The sequence below is a fragment of the Schistocerca piceifrons genome, unplaced genomic scaffold (genome assembly GCF_021461385.2).
Source record: "Schistocerca piceifrons isolate TAMUIC-IGC-003096 unplaced genomic scaffold, iqSchPice1.1 HiC_scaffold_1094, whole genome shotgun sequence".
Classification (NCBI taxonomy): Eukaryota; Metazoa; Arthropoda; class Insecta; order Orthoptera; family Acrididae; genus Schistocerca; species Schistocerca piceifrons.
This window is the reverse complement of record NW_025726901.1, coordinates 55,001-65,000: the sequence shown is the minus strand read 5'-3', so window position 1 is coordinate 65,000 and position 10,000 is coordinate 55,001.

Below are 10,000 nucleotides of genomic sequence, written 5' to 3'. Positions count from 1 at the left end.
TCCCCGTTACCCGTTACAACCATGGTAGGCGCAGAACCTACCATCGACAGTTGATAAGGCAGACATTTGAAAGATGCGTCGCCGGTACGAGGACCGTGCGATCAGCCCAAAGTTATTCAGAGTCACCAAGGCAAACGGACCGGACGAGCCGACCGATTGGTTTTGATCTAATAAAAGCGTCCCTTCCATCTCTGGTCGGGACTCTGTTTTTTTTTTTTTTTTTTTTTTTTTTTTTTTTTTTTTTTTTTTTTTTTTTAAAAAAAAAAAAAAAAAAAAAAAAAAAAAAAAATCTTTATTCAAAACATCATATTACATTATTCATATAACCCACTACCTAACTACATTAGTGGGTCTTACAAATGATACGATTAATGCAGCTTTTTCTACACTACAGGTACTTCTATTGTTTTACTCTAATCTAACCGCTATGGGATTCTAAGCTACTTAATCTAGTCTACATTCTACCTGCAGCGTTACAGGTGTGCCAGTACTACTATAAACCTGCTGGTGTTGGCCACGGCCCACTGAGCTAATCCCAGTGGGCGTGCCCCTGGCACTGGGCTGGCCTTAAGTTGGTGTCGCTGCAGTCTACTCTAGGTATTATTCTATCTTCTACATCTAATCTAACCTAACTACATGTCATCATTGGTGTGCGGTCAAATCCGGTGTTTTGTACCCCCCTCCCTCCTAGTCCAAGTAAGGCGGATTCCAGCCGTATGACGGCTGGCCAGAACCCCACTTGGCGGTACAGGAAGGGTGTACGAGTCTAATTCGGTGGAAGTGTTAGTCCTTCACTGGTGGTTGTCCCTAAGAAAGTTCTTAATTACTTTCTTTGATATCACATCAGTGAGAGTATTTAAGATGTTAAAAGTGCTTTCGCTTCTTAATATGTGGTACGTGTCCATGTTCGGTAGCTGTTGTCGAAGATCATGGGCCACATCATCGAAGAGGTGGCACTCGTACACCACATGTTCTGGGGTACCTTGCACAGCACCACAGGCGCACGCTGGTGTAGCCTGTTTCCCAAACCGACATAGATATGTCGGGTATGGTCCATGTCCAGTAAGAAAGTGCAGCATTCCTCTTGTGGGTGTAAAAAATGTGAGTTTTAGCCTTTCCTCGATATCTGGTAGCAGTTCATAAGTTCTGCGTCCCGTTTCCTCACTACTCCATTGAGTCTGCCAAAGTTCAATTCCCCTCTTTTTGATAGCATACCTGTCCCCCGCGTAGACCCCAAGTATTTCCCTGATTTTATCCCTGTTTTCCTTCTTCACCCAGTACCAGGCGGCTTGCTCCCTGATTTTTATGTCTAATGGACAGATCCCCATTAGTACTAATAGCGCTCCTCCTGGTGTAGTTCTGTAAGCTCCTGCAGAGCGTAGAAGCATGTTCCGCTGCACTCTTCTTACGGTCACGGCAGGCATGACCCTCGTGAGTCTGTGTGCCCAGACTCCTGATCCGTATCCCACTATGGAGGTCAGAATACTATTGTGATATAGTTTTATTAAATTTGGTGGCAGGTGGAATCGCTTGTGACCTATTCCAATGAGGTTGTTTAGTAGGACCAGTGACTTTTGGGATACGGTGTCAATATGTGATGCAAAGCTCCACCTCTCATCGATGATTACACCCAGATATCGGGCCTCACGGCGCCGAAGAACTGGCATGCCGTTGATTCTAACTGTGGGATTTCTGACCAGTTGGCCTTTGAGAAGCAAGTATGTTGATTTGTTGGGCGCAATAGTCATTTTACTCCTTTGGCACCACGAAGTAAGTACAGTTACGGCTCTCTCCACTTTCGGTTCTAGATCCTCACGGCTACGGCCGCCGACCAGCAAGAGGAGGTCATCTGCGTATGCTATGACCTCTAGCACATCGTCGCAGTTCTTTAGATCCTCAAGTAGAGGCTCCATGTTTATGTCCCAAAAGAGAGGTCCAAGGACAGAGCCCTGAGGACATCCTTTGGTCACAATCTTCCTGACCGTGCCGCTAGGGGCCGATAGCAAGACCTCCCTGTCTACACAATAGCTCCTCAGACAGCCGTATAGTAGCCCTGGACAGTTCTTCTCCCGCAGGCGGGAAAAGAGTGAGGGCCACCACAGGTTGTCGAAGGCGCCACTGATGTCCACCATGATGCCGACAACATACTTGTGCGGGGCAGAGCCACAGACCTCGGCAGCCAGGGCGATTGCGTCAGACGCAGAGCACCCAGACCGAAAACCGAATTGTCTGTCGCTCATCCCACACAGCATGCGGTGTGCTGTCAGTCTGTGTGCTAATAGCCTCTCAAAAAGTTTTCCCAGTACATCTAGCAAGCAGATAGGTCTGTAAGACTTGATTTCTGTAGGATCTTTGTCTGGACTCTTTTTGATTATTATTACATTAGCTCTTTTCCAAATTGCTGGGAATTTCCCGAGTTGTAAGCACTCGTTGTACAACTTAGTGAGAGGAGCTACAAGCTGGGGGGCAAGGAATTGCACCACTTCCGCAGTAATGCCGTCCGGGCCAGGAGCTTTGCCCTTTTTAAGGGCCTTTATTTGGGCAGCGACTTCCTCTTCAGAGAAGGGGTAAGTTCTTATGTTATTGTTGTAGTCCCATTGGTCTTCTCTTCTTATTCCTTTCTGTTCATCTGTCTCATTTTCTTCCACGTCGTCAGGCAACAGGACCCGGAGGAGGGCTTCGGCAGTTTCCTGCCACGTGCCCGTCATCCGGTCCCCGTCCCTGACTGTGGAAAGCACCATAGGTGATCTTATTTTCTCTCTTACTAACTTGTATGGGACTCCCCAAGGGTCCGTAGCCAATTGGCTTTTTACGTAACTTTCCCAACTTTTGAGTCTGACTGCCCTGAGCTCCTGTTGGAATTGATCTTTGCTCTCTCTGTAGATCTGTAACCATCTTTGTTTCTCTCTCCAGACGACACTCCGCTGGTAGTACCTCCTTGCCCTCCTTACAGCCTGGCGCATCTGTTCTAGTTCAGCCGACCATGGTGTGGGGGTGGCCGCGATGGCTCTCCTCCTGGTTGGTACCGCGGCTCGCACCGCCCTGGTGATAGCCTGTACCAGCTCTTCGGCGTATTCATCTACGTTTTCATCACCCTCCAGCAATGTCGGGATGTTGCACTCCTCCGCGAGACGGTCCCAGTTGGCTTTGTTATAGTTGAACTGCAGCTCCCACCCCATGTCCCTGTGGCACTCCCTTTCCCCAATGTTGAAAGAAATTAAGTTATGGTCACTGGTGGTTGCTCTGTCCCACACTTTCCAGTTGTTGATTTTTGTGACGAGGTTTGGTGTTACCAACGTCACATCTATATTTGTGCCATCTCCCCCGCCGCCTGTATAGGTGGGGGGGTTCCCTTGTTGGTTTGCAACCACCAGTTGCAGTGCCATTATCGTCTCTTCGGCCTTTAGCCCTCGATCATCGTGAGTGCCACTGAACCAAAGGGGGGACTTAGCATTTATGTCAGCCGTCACTATCATCCTGCGTCCCCGCAGTGCCGTGGTAACCTGTGTAAGTATCTCCAAAAACTCATCTATTTCTCGCCCATATTGGAAGTAAATATTTGAGATGTAGATCACTCCTCTCGTTGTCTGGAGTTCCACGACATTGCAGTGTTCGCTCGAGAACTGCGCGAGGACCGTGGTTCTAAATGATTTGTTCGTGATTATTATTGCGGCTTTAGGTTCTACTCCGGTGTGTATCATTTGCCAATTAGCAGCCATGTATGGGATTCGTCCCGCTTGAGAGTACGGTTCCTGTAGACAGAGTACATCTAGACTCTTCTCTTCCACCACCCTCCGAAGTTCCTGCAAGACTAGTTTACTGTTGTGAGCGTTTATCTGACCCACGTTTATTTGGTTCACGTGGGTAGTATGTGTGAATATGTGATTCTGGCCAGTTTTTGGACCAGTCATGAGCTACTCTACCATTGGTTATTACTGCTTGATAATATAGTTCTTCTAAGTTGAAATTCTCGTTACGTCTTTCAAATACCTTTTTAACTAGATCTCGCAGGGCTCCGAAGTCAGTGGGGAGATTCATTGTCTTAAGCTGGATTCTATCCACAGCCTCCATTACTGGGAAGGTGACATCTCTGCCATATTCATGGCCGACACGTACCACATGTCTTAGTGCCGTGGTGAGGATTGCCGGCTCCTCCAGTCTGGAGAGTTGCAGTGCATGCTCCAGGTTGGGGTATATTCGTTGGGGGTCTATTCCCAATCCTCTCTGGGTTGGTGAATCAGGGGATGAATTTGTGCTAGTCACTTCATCAAACTGGACTTGTGCAGTATTTTCTGATTCTTTACTATGTGGAAGTGAACTCCCAGGTACAGGATGCCTTTGTGGCCGAGAAGGTTCTTGGTTCGACCCAGGTCCCCAGCAGGGAGGAGAGGGAGCTTCTTCTTCACACGGATCTGTTTGTACACATACATCTTTCATTATTAAAACCATAGATCTTGGTTGCATGACTTTTTGTAGAAATTGTTTGAATTTGTTTGCTCTCAGAGCGTCCCTCAACCTCTTGCTTGGGGATTTCCTTTTAGGCTTCCTGAGTTCAGTTGTGGCCTCAGCCATAGTCAATTCGCGAAATTAGTCTTTGTTCCAACATCCTGTACGTTGGGCAGTTCCTTCCGGTGGTGTTGCACGGTTTTCTTCCTCTTTTTGTGCATGGGATGCAAGTTACATTTTTGTTGCAGTTTTTCCTTGTGTGGTCTTCTGCCCCACACCTGGAGCAGGCCGGCTTCTTTTCACAGTGCTTATGGACATGGTCCAGATCACCACAATTGTGGCACCGGGGGACTACTAGGTAGTCTCTGACATTAATTGCGTGAAACCCTATATATACTTTGCCCATAGCGGTTAGTTTGCGCCACATCTTACCAGAAACCTCGGCAACGTGATGGACAACATCTCGTTCCCGAGGCCCGGTTTTAAAACGCAGCTTAAAATCATTCTTGAACGTTTCCCACTCACAGTCATCAAAATTCTGGTTGTAAAGGGTTTCATATATGTCACTTTCGGTCAAGGCTACAGGTACGTCATATAAGATAACTAAAGGATTTCTCTTTTTGAGTGGTTCACATTTGACTGCCTTCTTTAGTTTATTATTATTTAGTATCTTGTCTCTGTCTTCTTCTGTGGCAAGATCCACGATTACCACGTTCTTGGTAGCTTTCACTTTGTTCACTTTAATTTTATCTCTTGCCGGGTCAATGGTAGTTGTGAAAATTTCTTGTACTTTTTTAATGGTCTGTCCAGGTAGTGGTCTTAGAAAGACTGCCGTGTCAGGTTTCTTCGAAACCTTGGCAATCGTTTCCTTGGTTGTCTGGGCCTTCGTGGCGGTTTGCGCCACCACTCCAGCCCATGTCTTAATCGGTTGCTGTCGAAGTCTGGTATTCTCTTTTTCCAATTCTTCAAGCCGCCCTTCTAGCTTAGCATGTGCTATGGCCCAGGCAGCAAGCTCATTCTTTATTGCCAGGACCGCAGCCTGACTAATCTTTCCGTTTTTGACACTTGAGTCAAGAATTTGACTGATGCGACAGTGTCTTCCATAAACGTTTTCATCTTCGTGTCCCGCTTCCTCCTGTGAGGTAGGGACAGCGGACATACTCGCCCTCGAAAGCGCACTCGAGTCACTCGTCTCTTGATCTGCCATGTTGTCGACGAGTGAAAGGAAATTGGGAGCCCGTCTCTTACCCCGGACCGGCTCCTCTGGCATGGGGGGGGACTGTTGCAGCTCGCCCACCGACCTCGCCCCTAGGTCAAGGGCACTCCTGAGCTGCAGGGTTCAGCGCGCCGTTCCCAGCGCACTGGTCCCCGTCGAAGGCCTCGTCGTCGACGATTTCACTCGACGCTCCTCGGCAAGTGCACCCCGCACTCCGGAGAGGCGGATGCACCCCTCGCCCTTCGCCGCCTACTAGCCCGAGTTTCCACCTGAAGGCCAAGGACCCACTCCTACTCAGGTGGTGGGTCGGTCCCCCAGTCGTTCGGCGGTCTGGGCCCATCTAACCTAGCCCAGGCGATGTCACCACCTCCTGGGTTTGGCAGAACACGCCCCGGTTACCCAGGGGCGCGGCGAAGCACCCTTGCCGATTCGCGCCGCGATCCCACGCCGACAAACGAGGTCGCCGGCATGCAGAGCACCTGCTGGTCTGTGCCCTGCGAACAGAAAGGGACTGGTGTTCGGTCCCTCGACACAGCTCCCCCTGTGCCACGCACCCTTCGCTTTCGCATCGGGTTGGGTCGCAGCTCTCCCTTTTGACGCAAGGCAGAATGCCGAGCTTGACGTCTGGCACCACGGGAAGGCGGAAAGAGCTACTTGGGAAGGAGAGGCTGTAAGAGACGCTTCACTTCCCCGAGTGAGGACTGCCGCGGCACGCCCGACTGGAAAGCGATACGCCCCAGTGCGAGCCTCCGTGCCTTACGGCGCGCCGGCAACGGGCGGGCCCGCGCCGAGACGCGCCGTCAAGCGACTGACCTCACGCCAGACTCTGTTTGCATGTATTAGCTCTAGAATTACCACAGTTATCCAAGTAACGTGGGTACGATCTAAGGAACCATAACTGATTTAATGAGCCATTCGCGGTTTCACCTTAATGCGGCTTGTACTGAGACATGCATGGCTTAATCTTTGAGACAAGCATATGACTACTGGCAGGATCAACCAGGGAGCTGCGTCAACTAGAGCTGAGCAGCCGGCCGCCCGGGAGTGTGTCCCGGGGGCCCGCGCGAACACGCAAGCGTCCGCTCAATCATTCTGCAAACAGGAGGAGGCTGAGCTCCCCTGCACAATACACCTCGAAACCCTCTCAGGTCCCGGCGGCGCGCAGCGCCGTCCCAAGTACTTGGTCGGGTTCGAGAGAGGCGCAATCGCCCGGAGTTAGGCGAGTAGACGCTTTCGGTGCGACCACCCGTGCTCCCAACTGAGCTTGCCGCTGCCGACAGAGGCCCGGGAGCGTGCTGTCGTGGCATTGCCGGCGGGAGACAACACGCGCCACCTACGGTGACCGGCAGCTCCAACGCCAGCGCCACAGAAGGACAAAAGCCCCACTTGGGTGCCGAAGCGAACTCTCCCAGCACAGCGCACGCGCCAACACATCCGCACAGCTGCGATACAAACCACCAGCGAGAACCGCTGGGGCGACCGAGCAGCAGACGGCGTCGCGGCGCCGAGCGCCGGGCGGCAGCGCATCCTCAACGCACACAGTCCTCAATCGGACCAGCACACTGAAGATGTCCACCGCGCTTCGCACCGGGCCCGCGAGGACCTACTTTGGCCGCACGGCGCCGCGCGCAGGGTGCGCCGGCGCGCAGCTGCGACGCCTGCCGCGTCCGTCGGCCGGCGCGCCTGCCACTGGCCGCCCCCACCAGCCGGCTGTAGCGCGTGCGCCCACGCACCGCGCGGCCAGCACGCCGGGAGGCGCCCCCTCACCGGCCGGGGACGGTCCCACCCAGCCACCGCCGCGTATCGCTTCACACCCAGATGCCGTTCAGTTTCGTCGGCATGGTGGGTATCGCTGGAACAACCGGTTAGTACCTCAACCTATCGTCGCCATCACCGATTCACCCCTAGCGAGAACAACCGCACCACAACAGGTTACCATTTGTTCATTTGCGTAACTTCACCAGAAAACGCAGGCGTCCATCGCCATTTGCAACTTCCACGATTATTGCATGCCTGTGTCAGGTGTCACGCCACACTACGTCTGCCCACATACACGCAACAAAATGTGCACGCCTAGACAATACGTGGAAGGTGGCCCCCGTACGTATGCGATGTCCATTGCTCGAACGACTGTCAACCGGCCTCTGTAGCATGTCGCAGATATGGAACGCGGTGCACCATGCCATCACGGTGTGTGAGGAGAGACGACTAGGTCCGAATACATCAACAGACAGCTCATGCTGATCGCCATCCACGGCGTCCGTTCCTCCCACACGTCTCTATGGCGTACCACACTGCAATCCAGCTCTCATAGGGAGACGACACGTAGCTGCGTGCACAATATTTGCACTGTATGGTCCGCCGTTTTTGGGCGCAGTCGTTGTACGGTCACACATGTGCCACGATGTATCATTCAGTACATAAGGACGAATGTGCAGTACAGATTGTGGTTTACGCGTACGACATTAGCGGACAGTTGACACAGGCCGCACCACAACGTAGCCTGAGTACGTCGCATGCGGAGGGCATTGAACATGCAAAGTTCTCACCAACCAGCTTGCGAAGGCAGGGGGCAAGGTGGGGACGTGGGGAGGGGCGGCATGTACGTCCTGCTGCCATCCACATTACAGTGTACAGCAGGAGCATGTGGAAAGTGAGCAAGACTTGCAAGGTGTTTAACATGAAGCGATACACAGGGGAGCGGGGAGTGCGAGTAGCGAACTATATTGCGAGGGTTGCGGGTGGGCAACACTACACTAATTGAACGAGTCGTATAACAATTACAGAGCAGGTTTAGGCGACAACGTGGGTTACGTTAGGCGACAACGTGGGTTAGGTTAAGGCACGACGTGGGTTAGGTTAAGGCACGACGTGGGTTAGGTTAAGGCACAACATGGGTTAGGTTAAGGCACAACATGGGTTAGGTTAAGGCACAACATGGGTTAGGTTAAGGCACAACATGGGTTAGGTTAAGGCACAACATGGGTTAGGTTAAGGCACAACATGGGTTAGGTTAAGGCACAACATGGGTTAGGTTAAGGCACAACATGGGTTAGGTTAAGGCACAACATGGGTTAGGTTAAGGCACAACATGGGTTAGGTTAAGGCACAACATGGGTTAGGTTAAGGCACAACATGGGTTAGGTTAAGGCACAACATAGGTTAGGTTAAGGCACAACATAGGTTAGGTTAAGGCACAACATAGGTTAGGTTAAGGCACAACATGGGTTAGGTTAAGGCACAACATGGGTTAGGTTAAGGCACAACATGGGTTAGGTTAAGGCACAACATGGGTTAGGTTAAGGCACAACATGGGTTAGGTTAAGGCACAACATGGGTTAGGTTAAGGCACAACATGGGTTAGGTTAAGGCACAACATGGGTTAGGTTAAGGCACAACATGGGTTAGGTTAAGGCACAACATGGGTTAGGTTAAGGCACAACATGGGTTAGGTTAAGGCACAACATGGGTTAGGTTAAGGCACAACATGGGTTAGGTTAAGGCACAACATGGGTTAGGTTAAGGCACAACATGGGTTAGGTTAAGGCACAACATGGGTTAGGTTAAGGCACAACATGGGTTAGGTTAAGGCACAACATAGGTTAGGTTAAGGCACAACATAGGTTAGGTTAAGGCACAACATAGGTTAGGTTAAGGCACAACATAGGTTAGGTTAAGGCACAACATAGGTTAGGTTAAGGCACAACATAGGTTAGGTTAAGGCACAACATAGGTTAGGTTAAGGCACAACATAGGTTAGGTTAAGGTACAACATAGGTTAGGTTAAGGTACAACATAGGTTAGGTTAGGTTAGGTTACACGTTGTTGTAAGGAAAGGTGTAGGGGGGGGCGGGGGCGGCAGGTTCGTTGATAGTGATTATAGTAAGTGAATGCTTGTGACATGATCAGATTTGTCACGTCAGGATGCACCTTTGGCTTATTAGAGGCGGCGCTCCAATTCTATGCTTGTGTCAGACCTGTGTCTTTGACTCATGTCATTGTTTGTGCGCTGTGACAGGAGGTACTATTGTGATGTTGGGTGCACCGTTGTATAGGACATGTGTGGGTGTTGGTGCCTGATCTGCGCAATGGTGGATGTCGAAAGGGTGGGATATTGTATTTTCCGCATGGACCTCCTGGTCTGGTTGTGATAGTGTGGATTGTGTAATGTGGCGGAGAGGATGCACTGGATGTTGTTCCATGCTGGTGCTTACATATTGTATGTGCGCCCGTTAGAAGCAGAGAGTGGTGCGTGATCAGAGTGGCTGGCTGACGTGTGGTTCCCATTGTGGGCAGACTCTTTCAGCATGTATACGGACAGTTGTATATATATTCTGT